Raw genomic sequence first — 22,248 nt, 5'->3', positions numbered from 1 at the left:
AGTCCCAAAGTAGACGTTTAGAGAACACAAAGTACAAATGCAGGGTGGTTCCATGGCTGGTTCAACAGCTCAATGATGCAATCCATGTGCTTAATGTTTTCCAACAGTGCACTCTTCCAGACTTAGTATATCATCCAACCATAAGTCTATATTTCCAAAAAAACATGCAGTCTTCTGGTACTGCAGGGAGACATGATCATGACCACATTCCTTTGAAAGAGAAGAAGGGAGCTTTCTCCCTCAAATCTCATTTGTTGAAGAAGAAAATTTTTCTATGTACTTGGTCCTCATGCATTTACATTTCTCCTTTCTCTATAACAACCAATTTACAACCAATTTAGTTTGCTTAGAAATTATTTATGATTGGAAAACAATAGTTCAGGAAACTATTAACATATATTAAGGAAAATATCAAAATGATGCCTAACTCGCATATTGAATACCTCAAAGCAGTTTCATCAACTAATTTATGAAGAGCTAACAAAGATAATCTCCCCAAATCTATCTGATTTTATCCACCGAGTGAAGAATCTGTAAATTATGATGTACTTGCTATGAATCGGTAGTTAGTGAAGAAATGCCAAAATACTTTTTCCCCTGTGAGAATTAATTTCAAGAGCATTTAGATAGATTTAATGTTGACACAAGAAACAGTTTTCCTATCATCATTTAGAACATAATTGTAAAATGAGAACTGATTTTAATTCATTTTACTCTGTGTATTTGCTTCTTGTTGCCTGTGAAACAATTACCAAAATTTTAGTAGGTTGAGCAACAGATATTTATTCTCTCAAAGTTCTGGAGGCCAGAAATCCAAAATCAATATCACTGGACCCAAACTCCAGGGGTCTGGAGGGTTGTGCTCACTGGGGACTGAAGGAGAATACCTTCTTTGCCTCTTTTGTCTTCTGGAAGGTGCAGGGCATTCCTTGGCCTGTGTCCTCACCATGCATCTCTGTCTGTATGGTCATAGTGCCCCTGCTGTTCTGTCTCTCTCTCTCTGTCTACCTCTCATAAGGATACATTTGATTGTATTTGGGGCTGATCTAGCTGATTCTAGATAATCTCTCATGTCAAGATTTTTAAACTTAATTATATATGAAATGACTCTTTTTGGTTTTCCATATAAGGTGAAGTTTGAAAGTTCAAGGGATAATTTGTGAGATACTTTTGGCCCACCTCATACTTGTTCATTTATTGATTTTTGCATCAAGTATAAATAAATAAAGAAATAAAACTGTGTACCTGATGACCCACAATGGTCAGGTTATGTTCTCATGCTGAGGATTTAACAGCAAACAATGAGACAGTTCTTTATTCTCTAAGTTTATGTTCTAGTGCAAGAACTGGAAAACTTTTTCTGTAAAGGATTAGATAAAGAATATGGCTTGCTGCCCATACAGCTGGTCAGTTGCAATCATTAAACTTTGCTATTGAAAATAGCACCATTCAGTTACAGAAATGAGTGAGTGTCGACATATTCTAATAGAAATGTATTGGTAAAAATAGAAAGTAGGCTAGATTTTGGCCATGGTTAAAGTTGAATGACCATTGTTCTAGACAGCAGAAACAGAAAAAAAGTGACAGGCAAATAGTGAATATGTCAGATGGTGAGAAATGATGTGAACATAAAGAAAGCACATTTGGAAGAATAGGGGATTCTAATGGGAAGGTTGCAGCTATCTGATATTCAAATTTAAATCACAATATTTCAGTGGCTTCACAAGGTGACATTTTGTGGCTGTTTATATGAAATCCAATATGGGCATTTCTGATTAATAGGAAGCCTTCCATATGGTCATTCTGGAATTAACTCTTCTGCTCTTGCATCTGTCTTCCTGATAATTTTAGAATCCTATGTATGGTTGGTGGCAGAGAAAAGGGAGTAGAGGACAGCACGTCATTTTATTTATTTATTATTTATTTATTAGCACTTTATGGTTATACATAGAAGTTGAGTTTATCCAAACTCATACATATATGGAAATTGGTTTCAGTTCATGATCCCCACTTTTCCTTCGTGCCCTCTCCCCTTCTATTCTTTCTCTACTCTATTAGACTTACTGACTTCCTTTTGCTAATCTATTAATTTGTATTTGATTTTTCTTTGTTATCTTATCCATCTATTCCCCTTTCCTTTATTCATTCTAGCTTCCAAATATGAGAGAAAACATTTAACCTTTGAGTTTCTGAGCCTAGCTGATTTCACTGTGCCTGATATTCTTCATTTTCATCCATTTACCAACAAATGCCAAAATTTCATTCTATTTTTATAGCTGAGTAATACTCCATACAGTATATATACCACAATCTCTTAATACATTCATCTATCGATGGGTACCTGGATCAATTCCATAATTTAGCTATTGTGATTTGTCCTGCTATAAACATTTATGCATCTGCATCTTTGTACTATGCCAATTTTAGATATTTTATGAAAATACCCAGGAGTGGGATAGCTGGGTCATATGTTGGTTCCATCCCTACTTTCTTGAGGATTCTCCATCTTGTTGTCTAGAGTAGTTGTACTAGTCTGCAGTCCCACCAAAAATGTACAAATGTTCCTTTTGCTCTACTACTTGTCTTTTTTCCCTACAACCTCACCAGCATTTATTGTTATTCATATTCTTGATCATTGCCATTCTGACTGGAGTGAGATGAAATGTCAGTGTAGTTTTGATTTGCATTTCCTTGGTTGCTAGAGATGTTGAACATGTTTTCATATATTTGTTGGCCTTTTGTGAATCCTCTTTTGAAAAGTTTCTATTTAGTTCTTTTCCACATTTATTCATTGGGTTATTTGTTTCTTTGGTGTTAAGTGTTTTAAATTATTTGTATATTCTGAATATTAATCCTCTATTTAAAAGGATAGTTGGTCAAGATTTTCTCCCATTCTGTGGGCTCTCTCTTCATACTCTTAGTCATTTCCTTTGCTGTGCAGAAGGTTTTCAGTTTGATGGCCTCCCACATATTGATTCTTGGTTTTATTTCCTGTGTTTCAGAGGTCTTGTTAAGGAAGTTGGTGCCAGGACCAATATGATAGTGTGTTGCAGGAAGAGTGAAAAATGTGATCAGTTCTAGTCACTTCATACACACTTTCTTGCCCACAACTCATTTGCCTGACTTCACATACATAAAAAATAAAGAACTTATTTGAGCTGGATGTCCAGGATCATGAAGAAAACCTAAAGAGAAAAAATAGATTGGTGCCCAGTTACTCAGCAACACTTGACCTAGGCTGCATTGCTCTTGAAATAAGGTAGTTACGGAAAGTTTTACTCACCTTCCTGAAGGAAGTTGACAGCTGATGTGGCAGAGATGTTGGGAACTGGCCAAATATTTAGGTTTTCTTCCATTGCAATCAGGTTAGTCACGTGACTGAATGGTATCCAATGGTATGCTTTATATATAATGGTGGCCAATAACACATACACATACCATTTTTCAGGCCAGACCCATAAACACATTGCATAGTTCTTCTCCTCCCCCAATCAACAGGAGATAATGACAAGGTGCTGGAGTCACTCAATCTTAAATCAAGTGACTTAAATCTCTCCTCAAGGAGATCTAGGTAGGGATGCTTCTCCATTCTCATTGGACTGCAACATAAAAAAAAAAGAAAAAAAAAAACTTGATTTATTGTTTTGAAATACTTAGATGTGGAATACTTTTTAAAAGCAGCAAAGTTAATTACCTTTTCTATATTCAAGCTCTGCAGAGGGAAGATTGTTTCAGGGACAGGTCCTGAGGCTGGATAAAATTCAGTGTGTTCAAGTGTATCAGGAATGGGTAAAGGAGCAGAATAGTAGAAGATGAGGACAGGAGATGGAATTAAAACTGTGTAGAGTTGTTTTATTTGGCTTTTACTCAAGAGGATTTATATCAAAAGTGATATGGAGTCAAAATTTTATTTAAAAATAAGCTTTATAAGCTTCTGCATTGAGATTTGATGTTGGAGGAACTGAGCACTCCAATGGGAGTTATAAGGGAATGAGGAGGTATCAGGGGATGATGGCCTGAAGCAGGTGGTACAGGGAAGGTTAGATGTGTATTGTGGGAGAGATGGAAAAATCAAGGAAGGGCAAGAGGTCTTCTGCCTTAGAATGTAACTGAAAGGATTTGCTATTTTTCAGAAGGATGTCTACAATATCTTATTGAGGCAACAGAGGAATGAAAAAGATCAAATGGGATAGGTTAAACTTGGAAAAAACAAATTGGAAAATCATTAGTGCATGCATGATATGAGACTGACTGCCTTCAGTCAGGTAGTGAGTGTTTTTAAAGAGAAGATACCAATGAACTGAGTTGAGGGCATCACAAAGTTCAGAGGCTGGAGAAATCAGGAAGACTAAGAGAAGAATTCAGAACAGAACATTATAGAGAAAGAGCAGTATCCAGAAAATGGTGACCTATTAGTCAACTGGAAGAAAACTGTGGAATAGATATCAACTGAAAAACACATTTCAAGAGAGAGTGATCAGCTAATTTGAATAGCAACATTGATAGGGTAAGTGGGATGAGGACCAGAAACTGGCCTGAATTTAGCAATTCTGAAATCAATGATGGTCTGATTGGGGGTTCTCAAGATGAAGCACTGGGGGTTGAGATTTACAGGACCAAATTAAAGAGAGAATTGTGGATGAAGATATGGGAAAAAATTAAAGAGCTTTGATGTAAAGAAAATAAATTAATGGACAGGAAATGGAAGGAGATTTTCTCAGAAAGGAATTTTTTGTTTGTTTTCCTCTTAGCTATGATAGCTGTGCATTTGTAAGAACTATTCTTTAAGAAAGGGAAAATTTGATATTGAATGAGATAGTAAAGGCAAATCATGAAATAATAGAAGAGGGACATGGTGAAGGAAGACTATCCTTCAATAGAAGCACAGGAGAAGAATTCCATAATGGAAGGAGGAAAGAAGCATGGGAAATGTCCCACCCCATCCAGTAGCAGGAAGGGTGGTCAAGTGTCCAGATGGTTACAGACAGAATAACTATTTTTATGGTGGGATTTTGTACAGTTTTCTTCTGATTTTTACCATTGTCTTTGCAAAATAAGAACCAAGGTCCTTAGATGAAATGACAATAGGGCATGGAGACTACATAGATAGGGGAAGATAGTAGGGAAAGTCAGAAAATCATTCAGGAAGTAAAGGAGTTGAAGAAGCCATGACGTGACAGAAGGAGATATGTTATGGATCTGGTGTTGGTGGTGATTGCTAATATCCTACTTGAGGTGGGTAGTTAGAAATGCATAGGGATATTCTGGACAGTGTGATTGTCCCCTTTACCACGTGTGGGTGATGAGGTTGAAGTAGGTACAGAATTAGATTTAGCCAGAGTGGGGATTTTGAAAGAGCAAGGCTGAAGAATCAGATTAGATGTTTTGGAAATGACGATCATGCTTATTTCAGTCATGTATGTAACTCAGGCATCTAGAAAAATGCTGAGCATGTATAAGCATGCAATGTATATTTGTTGTAAGAATGAATTAACTCTAAGTCTCCAATTAACTTTAACGCCTTGAAACATCAGTTGGGTTAGGAGGCAGATGAGAAGAGAATGAGATTGAGAAACAAAGCAAGCAGAAGCAGAGTTCATGAAATGTAAGTCTCAGAGACTTGAGAGACATTTAAATGTGGGAGAACTACTGAGCTTTTTTTAAAATTAATGTATAATAATAGTATGTATCTGTGTGACATAGCATGATAATTCAACACATGCATGCATTATGTATTGATCAAATCAGGGAAATTGGCGTTTTCTGCTTTTTATCATTTCTTCATGTTGATTGCTTTCAGTTCCCTTCTTCTAGGTTTTCATTATATTTATAAAAACACACAAATATGCTTGCATAGTTATCATTTTGGAGGCTTGTTTTCTTCAAGGGTAAAATTATAATGTATTATATTGAATCATTGCAATAACTTATTGAATATGTTTTAGAGTGCACAGTATATATAAAGCACTCATTACCTGTTTTCTGCCATTTTTATAGACATAGGGACAGGATATATATTATTTTTTCTTAATTTCTCAGCTTTAAAATAAAATCTTGTTCCCATAATATATGCCTATCTTATATCTATATCTATATATCCAAGAATGTTTTATAACTAAAATAAGAGACAACTTATTGAATGGAAAAATAAAATTAATTAAATATGCTGTCCAAGAACTTCCAGGAAAATCAGAGTTGTTTTCATTATGTAAGATCCAAACTTGTTTAAAATCCCATGCTCCACAATATAAGCATCCTGTTGTATGTAAAACCTTCTTTGAAGTTTCTCTTCTATGTCACGTATTTTATTTACCTATGTCAACAAGCTTTGTGAACTAGAGCTAACCATGGCAGTTGACAACATCAGCTTTAGTAGAATGGATTAGATTCCATGTAATTAATACAGATCTCCCTGGGAGATGTGCAGACTGATTCGTGCTGTAAAAATACATTAGGGAGCAGTGTTCTTCAGCTTTTCCTGCTCACGTGCCATCTCTCCATCATTCACTTTTAATTAAAAGATTATTAGAGAGTTTTGTTGGGGGTTGTGGGAAAAGGATGTTCCTGTCTCCTTCTTTAGTTTCAGGTAGTAGGGTTATTGAAATAAAGAACTGGACAAAATACAGATCCAGTCTTTTCATGCGTGTTGATTTGTTTCTTGACCTGTATTATTTGAAGTTCTGAATCAGTAAAAAACATAATGAAAATGGCTCTCCATTTAGTGTTCTAACATATGTGAAGTGTGTGTGTGTGTGTGTGTGTGTGTGTGTGTGTGTGTGTGTGTGTGTGTGGAGAGAGAGAGAGAGAGAGAGAGAGAGAGAGAGAGAGAGAGAGAGAGAGAGAGAGATTCCCTTGGGGTATATTTACATTTATATTTAATGTCAGGTGCTTGATTGAGGATTCCCTTAGTTGGTTGTGCCTTACTTTCTTAGCATTCACATGCACAGAGCCTTTGAGGAGAAAGACAAAGAAGATATGTCAGTACAAAACAAATGTTAAGGTCGTCTATATTATTACAATCTAAATATTGGAATAAATAGGCCAAAACAAATTTAGAGGCTTATGTAGAGAAAGCTAGGGATTGCTTAGGGATGGAGGGACTGGATAGCCTTCCTCCATCACCTTCTGAACTGAGACACTCTAATCCTCAACATATGTCTTCCTATGTCATTCAGGTTGTTGCCTTGAAGCTCCAAGCTGCAAGGAGAGAGATTATGGAGGAGCATTTGAGGCATGTTTTGATGGGCCATATTTAAAAATGGTACATATCAGTTCTGCTAGTAATTATTCCCAGAGATGCACCTTACTTGCAAGGAAGGCTGAGGAATCTGGTTTAGGCATGTGCCCAGGATGGAAAAAAAAAGTGAATTTTGTATTTAAAAGTATTTCAAAGTCTGCCATTGGCGTTGTAGGTAATAATTCTGATTATCACAAAGGAGACCAAAGGTTAGTGATTGATTAGGAAAATGTTAATTAGTAACAATATTTTAAGGTTATTGATATTCATTGTTCTAAGTAGTCCAGGAAGTTAGCCAAAAAGAATTGTTAGAAAGAGAATTAGTAAATCGTGTAAGTAATTTAGTACAGTGGACTTAATTTTTGTCATAGATGCTTGATTAATATTTGGCTTATTTTATTATCATCTATATTATAATTGAAATAGTAATAATAATTAGGCTTTTCATTTAATGTAATTAAATATTTTAAATAAACAAATAATGTACACATGTATCATGCAACATGGTATCTTGTAAAGCTAAACATGTTTATAGATATGTCATACATAAGAGTCCAGGAGCCCTTTCAGAGACTCTGCTTAACTCTTCCATTAAGTTGAAAATTGATCTGACACAAAATAAATGTGTTCTCATTATTGGTAATTGTTGCAGTACCTGATTTCCATTAATAAATAGCCATTTTGGGTATAGTTATTTACCCTTCTTTTCAAATGAAAAATAATACTTCTTGAACAAGGGTTTAAATGATAAAACCAGGAGTCATACTCATGTGTCATTTAAAGAACTTTAAAGTTCTTTAAATGACACATGAGTAAGTTTAAAGAACTTTAAACTTAATTTGAACTTTCAAATTAAGACCACGTTCAAATTGGTAATATATAAAAGTACTTATACATGGATAATAGTAAGTTATCTTTCTGTCCTCTTCATGACAATAAAGTATGACAAATAAAGATATGCTCTTTATTCTGAAAAGAAATCAGAGTGTAAGAAATTGCTTGAATTTAATACTGCAACTTATGGTGTGAGTAGAAAATGTTACTTGCTAGCACTATGTTGAATTCTATTTAAAGAATCTGAGAACATTAATAAATGCAAAAACTGAGTAAGTTATAACAATTAAGAGAGTTTAAATTTTTAGTGCTCTGTGAAAGCCAGTGTTGTTTGTGAATGACTGTCTGAGGTTTTCCTTAGGCTGGAGCATAATAAAGAAGGAAAAGGAGGTGAGAGATTCCAGGTATACTCTGAGAGCTAAGAGTAAATGGTCATCTCATACTGTATGGTGTCTGCTTCATTTACTTCCATCCTCCAAGCTCATGATGAGAAAACACTGAATAGCTGATATGTATATCAATTTTAAGAATATTAATGAAAATTATAATCAATTTTTCTTTTAATTTTATGTAGTCTAAGTTTCTTCAGATATGAATCCTCATTTTTAATATATTGGAGAAAAAAGCTTTTTAATTGTATGTATTTCAGGTATTCAGTGTGATGTTTTGATGTACATACACAGAAGGGAATGATTACTATCCTTGCTGTTGTGATCTGGCCATTAACACAGGAGTTCAGATAATATGGCAAAGTAACAAGTTTATTTCCTTTGTGAATATACCCAGAAAAGGTATTTCTTGGTAATATGGTAGCCATATTTTTAATTTTTTTTTAATAAAGCTTCTATGATTTTATTTAATGACTGCATTCTTACAATAGTGTTCAGGAGTTCCCTGAGAAAAATGATGTTTTAGATGAGAATATTGGGCATTAATTTAAAATAATGGTAGTACCTATAAGTAGAGTCATAAGAAATCCAAACAGCCATTATAAATTTGCAAAGCAGGTATATAGCATTGATTGTCTGTAATTAGTCATTAAATAGCTTAAATTTTTATTTTACTCTTTTCAATTTGCTAATTTGTATAAGAAACTGGGAAACTCTTGTAAGAGGTTCTAAGAATGATAACAAGACATATGGGTAGGAATGGCCAAGTTTCCACATCTTGACCTGATTTTGTGGTACTATGTTGTGTCTTGTCTATATTTTATGGACAAAATTACATTGTCTGTGAATTTGAGATATTCTGAAGGTCTCTGTATCCTTTCTGAATGTCCAAAGTCTACTTTATTGTAGGTTTTGATATTCTGCATAATTTTATGAATAGTGGCATATATAATCCCTAATAGAAATTGAGATGATAAGGTAAAATGTGCCACTGAGAATATATATGACTAAGCATTTTTTTGGATTATTTTTTTCAGGGAGGTGGGTGTTTTAGAAGAGCACAATTAGAAAAGTATGTGGTCTTGTTTGTGTTGTGTGTAACTGAATACTGGATAGCTTCTGTAGTGTTGATTTGTACCCTTATTCAATTGAATCAAATGTGGAAGATATAGAAGTTACACCAAGCTTCATATGCATAATATTCCTTGGAACTACAACAGTACTTTCTGTTTTTATTTTCCACAAAATACTGTCTTATTTCTTCTGTTCTACTTGCTGAGTTATTTAACTCAGATCTGTAAGTGCAGCTACTGTTTTCTGTGGTACACAAATATATATTATATATATATATATATATATATATATACATAAACATATATAACATATAATAGTAATCATATTATCAATAATATATGATAATATGTGATATTACATGTGTATCTAATATATACACATACATATCTGCTTATCTTTGGCCTTGTATTCCAATTTTTGACCATATACCCTTATCTCTGTAATTTGATTTCTACTCTGCCTGAAATTGGTTCAATTTTGATGACTTATTTTCAGGAACCACAGCTCCCTGGTTCATTCATGTCTGAAATCCTGACCTAGTACTCTGATTCATATTCCTTTGGTCATTTCTCCTATCTGAAGCGTGTGGTTTTGATTGGATCTCTGCTCCCTGAATTCAAGACTGCAGTTTTATGTTTATTTGGCTTCTAATCAGTGCCCTTATTTGCTACTTGTCTTGTATTCTTCCTACATGTTGGGGAAATACTTAATCTTGTTAGATGTTTTTGATGTTACCATATTTTTAGGACTTTTATTCTTTTCATTGTATATTCCAACAACTGCATTTCTTCCTAACTCAAGAAACATGAAATTATTGCTTTTCAACTCAATATCCAATCTTGAAGTCACTGTGATCAATCAATGTGTGACAATGAGTAAGCATTTGACAAAAATCACACTTAATATCCCCAGTGATATAAAACTCTGGGAAAGCCTATTTTATTTCTAGGAGCCTAGAGCTGAATACATTTCCATGTGATTGATTTCTACCTATTTTTTTAAAAAAAGAAAGTTGAAGAAATAAAAAGGAAACAGACACTGTTTTGAGGTTCTAGGTGAGAGTTGGATGAAGGATTTACACAAAAGAAGAAAGTCATTGAGTTGAAGTTATTGCTGTCTGTTGGAAATGCATGGTTTGCTAAAATACGCTTGATTGCTTTCTATTGGGTATTTTGTTTATTTGTTTTGTTCATCATTTATTATGTATGCTTATTTTGTCCTCTCTAACAAGGCTTCAGTAGCCTATCATTTGTTATCGAAACACATCTCAAGTAAAGTGAAGCACAACCTTGGCACTCTGGATGACCCCTGTCCACCACTGTCCCCTGTAAGCACAGCCAATGGCAGAGGAACCACAGTGAAGTGAGAGACAGTCTTGTGGCTCAAATGTGGGTGCAGCTCATATAGCTGATTTTCTTCCTTGGGTTTTTGAAGACATCTAAGCTTAATGACTGTAAGGATCTCTATTGTGTTCAATATAAATCCAGTGTCATTTTCTCCTTTACTGTTTGTTGTTGTTGTTGTTTTGCTTCAAGAAAATACACACGGTCTCTACATTATCCCCAACAATGTTTCAGAACACAAGGAGAATGAAGAGTCACACAACTCCTGTTGCAATGCTGTTGGCTGAGAGGTGTCATGTCTTGCTTTTCAATATACCAAACAATGTGAAGGAGAAGTGAGTCAGAATGAGCAAAACACAGTGCTCAGTAGGAGTTGCCCTTTGTCTACTATTTCCAGGTTGTCAGGAGAGCAGTTTACCATGACTCCTTTGCCAGAGAAAGTAAGGAGACTAATCTTAGACCTCTCTAAGAAGATGTTTATTTCCAAGAGAGTTCTTGGGACTTTTATTCTCTTCATTATGCATTCCAACCAACAGCATTTCTTCCTAACTCGTGAAGGCAGAATTAGAAAACTATGAGGTTTTGTTCGTGTTGTGTGTAATTAAACATTGAATAGTTTGTGTAGTGTTGCTTTCTACCTTTACTCAATTGAATCAATTGAGAAAGATACAGAAGTTCCACCAAGCTTCATATGCATCTCTACTTTTATATCCATCCTCTATACTCTTGTATCCACACTCTCTGGTCTTCAAATTCATCTCTACTCTTATCACTCCTAGAGCATTGAGGTAGTTCTAATTGTTTTATATACTAAAAAATGAAGCCTAAAACATATCTGAAAATGTTCCTTATCCCCTCTCAGATTTTGTTGTTCTTTAGATCGATTAAATCTTCATAACTTAAGCAAGTGGTGAAGGACCCCCTATCCAATAATAAAATGCATTTAAAAGTACTTTTTATTGTTTCTTTTTAGTTATATGTGACAGTAGAATCCATTTTGATATAATTGTAAAAGCATGGAATATATATTATTCTAGTAAGGACCTCATTCTTACAGGTATACATGGTAGGGGGATTCACTGTGTTGTTTTCAAATACATATTTGGAAAATTATACCACATGCATTCCACTGTCTTGTCTTTTCTTACCCCTGCTTCCTTCTCCCCATTCCCTCTTGTCTAATCTACTGAAAGTACTTTTTCTGTATGTGTGGAAATGAAAAATAAATGAGACAAAGGTGAATTCCTATCAGAGAGGCTCAATCATCTGGTGAAGTGATTGGAAAAAAAATACTTCAGTGATTTATTTTAAAGAAAGCATCAGAGATATAAGAACATCAGTCAAGGAAACAGACATCATGTACTAATTAGAATTTTCCTGACATTTTACGCTGGCTCTCACCTAGAATACCGACAAATGCTCATGTTTGTTTCTATTCTATATTTGTCTCTGAAACTCAGATTTGTGGTGGCCTAGGAATAATTTATAATAGCACCTTTCAAACCTCACAAAAAATACAACTCATCATTATGTACTTATACTACTGATCCAGCAGGACCCTGAAACTCTGTTTAAAAGATTATACCATGCCAGGGGCAATGTTACCTCCCTTGAACTATGCTGTTCTCTTTAGCCCTGTCCTTCAAGTTTCATTTCATGTCATGCTGGATCATAATAAATCATTACAATTACTCTCAACAATATATTGCTTTACTAATAATCCAAGACTATTTTGATTTGCAAAGTAGATTTTCCTTATGCACTACTGGAGGTGATAGTCAATTATTCTTGTGTCAACTGGATTAAGCTTTGACAAAATATTTAGATATTTGGTCAAACATTATTCTTGATGTTTCATGAAGGTAATTTGCAGATGAGTTTAACATTAAAATCAGTAGAATTTGTAATAAAGCCGATTATTCCCTACAGTATAGATGAGCCTCATCTCATTCGTTGAAGGCTATAAAGAAAAGAAAAAAAAAAACTGGCTTCCCCTGAATAAGAGAAAATTGTGCAGCAGATTACCTTTACACTGAAACTGTAGCATTAACTCTTCCCCCTATCTCTAGTCTGCTGCCCAATCCTGCACATTTGGACTATTAGCTCTACAGTCAGTTGAACAAATTCACTGAGAGAGAGAAAGGAGAGAGAGAGAGAGAGAGAGAGAGAGAGAGAGAGAGAGAGAGAGAAGGAGATTGAAAGACTGTACTTGTCTATTGATTCTGTTTCTCTGAAGAACTACTACAAGTATGCTAGTTTAAAAGCTAGCTGTCCTATGTTAATGGCTCAAAATGGAGCTTTTACCCAAAATTATCATCATCCAGTGGCTGAACTTTCTCCTACTTTCTTACAAGAATAAACACTTTTATATACTACCGAAGAGAGTATTTGTACTCATTAGCAGTTTATTCTGAATTAATTTGTCATATCACTTTGGTTCAAGACATTGACCAGAAGAAGTGGCTTAATTATTGCCAAGTGGCTTGAAAGGTTGGATAAACCTTGTGAAGAAGATTTCTGTGAATGTGGTATCCCGAAAGCAGCAGCACAGATAGCCTTTTCTGATCAAGGGAGCATCACTGGGGAAGGGGATGGAGATGGGGAGAATTCACACAGAATTTTACTTACTTATTTATTTTGGTACTAAGGATTGAATTTAGGAGTACTTTACCACGGAGCTACATTCCTGGTCATTTTATTTTTTATTTAGAGATGGGATCTCACTAAATTGCTAAAACTGGCCTTGAGCCTCATCTTCTCAAGTCACTGGAATTACAGGGGTGAGTGACCAAACCTGGCTCAGACAGAACTTTGTAGAATCATTTTATAAAACAGGATTTGAAGCCTATATTAAAAAGATGACTATAAAATCTTTTTAATATTAGTCTCTGCCCATTTTTAAAATTTGTTAAGTGTTTTAGAACTGTAGATGAAAATTCCTCAGTATTAATAGAGGAGGTTAAAAGCAAAACTTCTATCAGCATTTTAGGTAATAGGGGAAAAGTAAGATAATTTTATTTGTAGGAAATATCTTGAGGAGAAGAGAGAATTCCCTATAAAGGAGTTGTACTTCACAGACCGAAGTAGGAAACATTTCAATCTGGACAATATTACAAAGTTGATTAGTTTATTTTTTATAGCTTGGTTTTGATTTCTTAAATAAATTACAATATGGTTTTATTATATTTTAAAACCTTTCTATGATAAAGTATAAAATCTTTAGTTTTCTTGATATATTTTTGTGATTGAAGGCAGTGATTATATGGACTGACTCTAAAAAGTTTTAAACAGAGCATCTATTCTTGCCTTAGTAATAATCTCCAGCTATGATGTACTAGTACACATTTTTCATTCATTTAGTCTACTCAGACCCTGACAAAGGTCCAAGTGGAGGATTGAAGTTACCTTTCTAAGTCCTGTGTAGACAATTGTTAAAAGGCAATTTTTCTGGAATGAACCATCTATTCATTCATTTATAAATATATATAAATATCTTGTCTCATTTGTATCTTCTTAAGCCATGGCATTTATTGTCCAAATAAGTTTTTTTATATGTATTTTTTTTAGTTTTAAAAAAATATGTAGGTGGACACAATGTATTTTTATTTTATTTTTATATGGTCCTGACAATTGAATCCAGTGCCTCACATGTACTAGGCAAGTGCTCTACCTCTGAGCCACAACTTCAGCCCTATCCAAACAAGTTTTTAGTAAAAATTATCCAAATTTAAAAATGCTAAATTTCATTAAGATGATGGTTTGACCTAAATGTCCTAAGTGACATGGGTTATGAATGATATTTATTGTGTTAAGTGCCCAGTAAATGAGCATCTAATGCTTTTTACCTATTAGATGTATATTTTCAAACATCAGCCTCAAAATAAGTAATGCTTTCTTTTCCAACCACCCAATTAAAGACAACATATAGAAAAGGAAAAGATTATGGCATGGAATTTTTTTAGGTAAAACAGTTCATTACAAAATAATTATTGAACTTCTCTAATATACTTCCAATAATTTGGAGCAATGCTCAGAGAACAATTGTGTTGTGTGGACTTTCAACCTTCATTTAATTAGTATTACTAGAAAATTATTTCACTCTCTTTGACTAATTAATAGTCTCATAAATATAAGGATGGATTTCATTAGGTATTCTAAATAATTTTCTAAATATATGCCGTTTGCCTAGATCAAGTTTTTAGCAACAAAAATAGCAAAGCCATTCCTCCTGAATGTTAAATTAATATTGGTTATACAGAAAAACTCTTTGAAATGATTTATTCTCAACAGTTATTTCCAGAATTGAATAGACCTGGTAAATGATTAGCATGTGCTAACCAACTGACCATTTTAGGGCAATATTTGCACATGGTTAAACAAACAGATCTTTGCAGAGCATCATGAGATCTGTGCCTGCCCTGTGCTCTCTTTACTGATTGGGATCATTGTAGCATCATTAAGCTCAAGTCTCTCTTAAAGGGCAGAGGGGCTGCTGGCAGGAAGCCACTTTGGCAGCCTCTCCCATTTTGTGGTCTTTTTGGTTCATCCACAGAGACATGGATTAAGATAGAATTATAGGAAATCCTATTGAGTAAAGGCCTACTGAATGAGAAAAAGGAAAATTAATTTAAGTCTCTCTACTCCTTCAACATAACCTTTTAAAATACTAGGTTACAGTGTGTTCATTTCACTTGTAATTCTGATATGAGACACTAATGGAAATGACATTTGAAAAGGGACTGAGTTTTGTGTATAAACTGTCACTGGCATGTCCTAAAAGTATCTTTCCATGTGGACCTTCAATATGATAACATTTTCCAGGTTGTGAGTATAGATCAGAAGTTATTAAACTCTAAGCCTGGAAAGATAACCACATCCAATTTCAAAGCTCTGAAATCTTGATTTATAGGATTAAATAATAACATAAGGCATTGTTACAGATATAATAATTTTGGAGTTGTTGTTTTAATCTAGAGATGGAGGCTTAAAAGGGAGCATTATTTTTACTTGGCCTCTAAAAACCCATAATATTTCAGCCTTGGCATAGTTCCTATTCTGTATCCTGGTCAACCAGAGGTGGGGGCGGGTGTGGGGCTCACCTAATTGTAATGCTAGTACATTGATTGCATGGGCAAGAGTGCAGAATTTTTAAAGCTCTTCTGCATGTACCAGCTATTTTCTCCTCAAACAGCCCTATAATAAGGCTCATTTTGTTGATCAGTATATAAAGGACTAGGGAGTTATATGACTCCTCTCCAATGTTACAGAATCAGTCAGTGGGAGAGCTAGGAGATGAATTAAGATCATCCATGTCTGCTCTTACTGACGTGTTTTCTAATAGTCTCAATTGTCAAGAATCAGATACATGTAGAGCTTATATGGCTTTCAGGAATTAATTAAAAACAATAAAATGGGGGAAGAAAGGCAAAAGAACAGGAAAACAAAACAAACAAACAAAAAAAGAAAGAAACAATTTTTGGAGTTTTGGCAGAAATATGCCTGGTGCCCTAAAATGAAGGAGAGGCCTCAGATTATAAGTACGCAGACAGAAGTGTGGCATGCAACAAAATGGCCACCAGCCAGATGCTGGTCCCCATCCAGTTGGAGGAATAAAGTGGGGGGAGGGGCAATAAGTGACCACTGTGCCCAATAAAATCCAAAGGCCAAAATGTTGCTTGCTCAGCTTAGCTTACTATTTTAACCCAACTTTTGGAAGCCATAGCTAATAGAAGTATCCAAAAAACATTTCAATAGTTGCTGTATGAAGCAGACTGGAAAATGAGAGTGGAAAGACAAACAGAAGGAATGATACAGTGGGTCCATGTATCCTTCATGCTGCAAGAAGAATAATTCAGCTCACTGGAAACTTCCAGGGAAGATGGCCACTTCCCAGGAGCAATTGTCCTCGGGGTTGTTTTTCCAAGTGTTTTTATATTTTGACAGGTCTAATCATTTTCGCCATGAGTGAGGAAACAGGTAATAGAAATGTAGTGTAGAAAAAATCAGAATTAATATTTTCTTAAAGACGAAACATGTCCTTCGTTGCTTTAGTAAAAGCTCAAGAATTTTCTGTTTTCCACTCATACCTAATTCATTTTTCTCTCCTTCTTTTTTCATTATTGGTGTGTCTGGCTGGAGATGTTAAAGGCAGGAAGGAAAGAAAAGAGCCTGCCTTTTTAGTGTTTCGGCTATTTTTCATTGATTTTTTTATTAATAAAGCATGTACAATGTAGAAAATGAAATTTACCTAGTTTTTAAAATCAAATTTGAGTGTCATATATCGTGGGCAATATTCATCAAGACTGGTACAAAAGTATCTCTAATTGAAAACAGTATTTGAACTACACACACAAATACACACACACACACACACACACACATGCACATATATCTGTAATGTGTTTAACTACACACACATTACACAAATATCTATGAGTGTGCTTCTGTATATAACTTCTTATCTTTCTAATTATCTAATTGGTGGTTGAAAAGGTGAAATATTACTGAAAACTACACATATATTTTATGTAGATATGCTAGAATAATCCATGTTGAATTTGCAGAGTGTAGGAACATTGCCTTCTTGAGGGTAATTTCATGACTAATAGGAAATGGTCCTTTTTATTCCCTAATCTAAGACTGAGATTTGCTTCCAAAATCATAGTAGAGGAAGCTCTGGAGCACTGGCTGTAGGTCCCTGGGGTCCAGGAAATAGACTAGTGCCTGCCAATTTAGGAATCATTGAATTAGGATTGTCAGTTCATATTGAACATAGGCTATGTAGTGTGTTGAATACACAGGGGAGAGCTGCTGCTACAAACTCAACTCAAGGAGTTGTCTACAGGTCAACAACTCAGAGTGGGGGGCTACATGCTCTTGTACACATAGTGTAGAAGCTAGGTGGTAAATTGGTTATTTCAGAGAATTGCAGGATGGCTGTGGTGCCTCTTAGAGAGGATGCCAAGGAGTCTTCAAAGGCATTCCCACCATTTGCAACTGACCTCACAGAAAGCCTTAAGGTAAGAATTGCCCCTTGCCTTCTCAACCCACTTTTCTTTGCAGCATAGTACTGAACAAGGAGCAGAAGAGCAATGAGAAAACAAACACATTAAAAAAATTAGTCACACACACACACACACACACACACACACACACACACACTCCTAATATACCCATGAGATCCAGCACTTTTGGCCACTGTGGAACTTTAAGCTGCATTCAAGAGGTTGGAGCTGGTGTGTGTGTGTGTGTTTGTGTGTGTGTGTGTGTGTGTGTGTGTGTGTGTGTGTGTGTATGTGTCTAGGATCTTTGAAATGAATATAAAATTAATACTTATATTTTAAGTTTGATCTTAAATGACTTCAAAACCTTTCTAAAAATTCAGCAATCATTCCTAACTAGGTAATCTATGCTGTGACATATACTCTATTTGCTTATAAAAAAAATCATATGAAAGTCTAGTTTATGCTCCAAAAAAGCATCAGAATAAATATGTTTACTTTGTAACATATGCTTTCGAATTTTTATACAATAAAGAACTAATTGGATTCTTGGTAATTGGTTGATATTTATAGTTAGTATTTACCAGACTGTCTAAATTTAAAATTTAGCAAGAATTTTAAAATTGCTTTATCTTTTTCCCTCTAATATAACAAGAAACTGACCTGCAAACAAGTTTGCTGCATTATATTTGTATTTTTATAATAAATAAGAGATTTACAAAAATCTCCCAGCTATGTCATATCTAACTTTATTTGAAATATTCCCCACTATAATCACATGATTTTTAGATTACTCATGTATTATTTTTGGTGATTTTTTTCTTTTTTTAATATTTTTTTAATAGAAAAGGGGGTAATATTTTATAATCACATTTTGTCAAAGTGAATGAACCAATGAGATGTGAATTTTAGAATAAGTTAGATAATTGACATGGTTAATTGGGAAAGATACAAGAAAGTGAAGTCTTTCAAATGTACATACACCATCTTTTTGCTATTATTCAGCTATTCATTCATAGATGAACCATCAGTAAATTATGAAGCAGGAATAATTTTGTGAATGAAAAATAAATTACATGTTAAGAATAATGCCTAAAATAAAGATTTATGTTTACTTCATTAATCAATATGTTATTAAATTCAAAGCTCAATATTTGTCCATCATTTCTTCTTAGGGAGAAACTTGGAATGAATTTGGTTTTTACCTCTACTTGGTTCATTTTCCCTAGTAAAAAACACATTTTGTTAATTCAAAATATTTCATGTGAACCTTCTTGATTTTAAGCTTCATTTTATCTAAGCCAATGAGGTCATTAATATTTTTTGCAAGTTACATGTTCTGTTTTATACAGGAGGGTACATGCCAATGAAGCATGTATGCAAGATGCTGAGGCAAAAATGATCTTTATATGGACCCTTACAGACTCTTTAAATTCTTTGGCTAATGATAGTGCATGTATTATAGCTCTAGAATTTCGTTTTAGGCAACCTATGCATTGTCTAAGCAACCAAACACTATTGTGCTTTCATAGAGAAATATTATCACACAGGCATTGCTAGGAATCACCTGGGTCAGATGTTGAGACATCTGGGACTGACAGATGGTGAGGGAGGATTTGCTGTTTTGCAAAGCAAGATGTCAAGAAGTGTGCCTAGATGTTTGCAAAACGACAGCCCATTGGACATATTTGGTGTGAAATGGTCATTCTCATTCACACACAGTTCTACTTGTATCTTTCAAGAAAAAACATGGCTTCAAAATGTTTTTATCATTTGTTGTATCCTCAAGCAATAATATCAGCATCACTTGAACATGCAGAAGCACACACCCAGTCTATATTTGGGAGAACCATATAAAGTTTTCCTATTTCTTGGTTACACATATTTCCTTTCATTGCTTATTTGAAATAATATTGGGAGTTTTACCCCTCTAAGTAACAACAAGAATGAAGATCTTTAGGGGAAATATTATGAAATGGACTTTGAAGTTCCTCTTTGCTGATTACTCCTAACACAAACTATCCTATTAAGAACTCCCATTATCCCACGGTGTAAACCTTGTCTGGGTTTTCCTCATGACATTTTCTTTTTTTTATTTCTTAGTTAATTACAACATTATATATTGCTTAAGAGTTTGGATATGAATGCACAAAAAGAGAACCCCAGACTGAGGTTAGGAATGAACTTGGAGAGTTGCTCTTTCTAACAGAGCTGCTCAAGATAATCAACTGTCAAAACAATTAATAATAGATTTCAATTAGAACATCTGCACAAAGAATTCTGGGTATGACTAGAAGAAACAAAATTGTTCTAGTGAACAGATAGAAATGGCAGAGGAATCTAACCTAAGGTAATATATTGAAAGACCAAGAAGTTAACAGTTGAGAAGAGACATACATCTGTGATAGCACCCTACTGGGTTGCTAAAATCATATTATGGATTAAAGATTGATGTCTAACTGCAGCGTAAGAAACTCCAGTGAATTATTTTTATGACTTAATTGTTGTTGCTTTGTCATAGTTCAAGTTTAAAGTGAAAAATCAGTCTTAGATTTTGGCTTGCTTAGCATGGTAGTTGTTCTTTCTGGAAGGCAGAATGGCCTGCTCAGGTATTTGCCTTCATTACTTAAAAAAAAAAAAATCCCTTCTGGTACATCACCCATGTAATTATCCCGATCTCCATGATGATCATAATTGGGCATCAGCTATTTAACTTAAATGCATGATGACATTAACATTTTCGTAGTATTAGATATGCACACTATTCTGGTCAACAAAACTAAAATACAAAGAATTCATTTATGGTTTGTAGGTTATTTCTCCTTAAGGCTTACACTGGAGATTTGTGTTCCATTTGTTGATACAAAAACTACATCTGGCTTGAAAGATGGCAAGATCTCTTTACGTAAAGCCCACGTACGTCACTACTTACACACTGCTTCTTTCTAACTTCCAGGAGTGGCCAAATCATAATGTTTACATAAACCTGTTCATTTACTTCAAAACACCCACAAAAATAAACTTGACAAAATTTGAACAGCAATACTACTATGTAGGTATTTTTTTTCCAAGAAAATCGAACTAAGTTATTTTTCCAAAAAATAATAATAATAATAATAATTCTCCAAAGAAAACAGAGCTTTTCCTTATTGTGGTAAATTGGGAATTTTCCATGAAAAGTTTTAACATGCATGTAGAGTTTAAAACGTATATTTCAGTATATTACTTATCAAACATTGCCTTTAAAACTGTTATAAAATTCCTAAGCAGCACCTGAAAACTCCATCTAACATTCTTAATTGCCTTACAACTCTTCTATAATTCTAGAAGAGAAAAAAGGTGATAATGTAACAGGAAAGCTAAAAAGTCATTTTGTGATTCAGAAATGTAAAATCACAAGTATATCAGTACTAATTCTTGTTTCACACCTTTAAGAAAAAAATGGCTTCAAAATGATTTTATCATTTGTTGTGTCCTCAACTTGGTAGTTTTTCACTAAGCAGAATCTCCTATAAAAGAGGTCCCCATTTGAGGAAATTGCCTATGTGCTAAATGACCCACTGTGAAGTAATTCTTACATTAATGTGATCTCAAGATGTAAGTTCAAACACAGCATAATAGCTAGTTTCTAGGGTATACGTCTTGCCCATTATTGAATGAAAAATAACTTCAAAGTATAAGACACTCAGCTATCTTCACCTTAACTTGATTATTCTAAAATACTCATAAAAATGTTAATGTACATTTTTATTCAAATAAAATTATTGGTAGAACTTGGGCTCATCAACTATTTAATTAAGGTCATGAGAAACTTGCAAATTTTTGAACTGCAATCTACTCTTACCTTTCTTTCCACTTCAATAAACTTAAAATAATTGCATGAATGTTTGTATTTGCATTTTGAGTTGGTGATAAATAAGAAAATAGAGAAATGCAGGCCCCTACATGGCTACAACTAAGGAATAGAATTCATGTCAATTGGGTATATTCATGTTCTTAAACTTCCAACAGGTCACCTAAGCCAGATTTTTGAGTGGAAGTAATAATTAATAATAGAAATATACAATGTTTTGTTATTTCAACCAACAATAATAAAAATCAAGTTGTGGATTTTTTTTTTTTAAGTAGTGAAGCCTTTTAGACCTGAGCAAACTTGCTCTCTCTTTTCCTCTCTTGCATTTGTTTTAATCATTTAAATGAATTAATAAAATTAATTAAGCAATTGTTTTAATCATTAAAATGAATCTTTAGCATTTTCACTTTATTGACCACTCTATAGATGCTTCGTATCTTCAAAACTTCTCAGAAGAATTTTAAAATTTTTTTTATTTATATATGACAGCCGAATACATTTACCATTCTTATTACAC

Source organism: Urocitellus parryii, chromosome 2 (genome assembly GCF_045843805.1).
Source record: "Urocitellus parryii isolate mUroPar1 chromosome 2, mUroPar1.hap1, whole genome shotgun sequence".
NCBI lineage: Eukaryota > Metazoa > Chordata > Mammalia > Rodentia > Sciuridae > Urocitellus > Urocitellus parryii.
The sequence above is the reverse complement of the archived record's forward strand: the minus strand, read 5'-3'. Positions refer to the sequence as shown.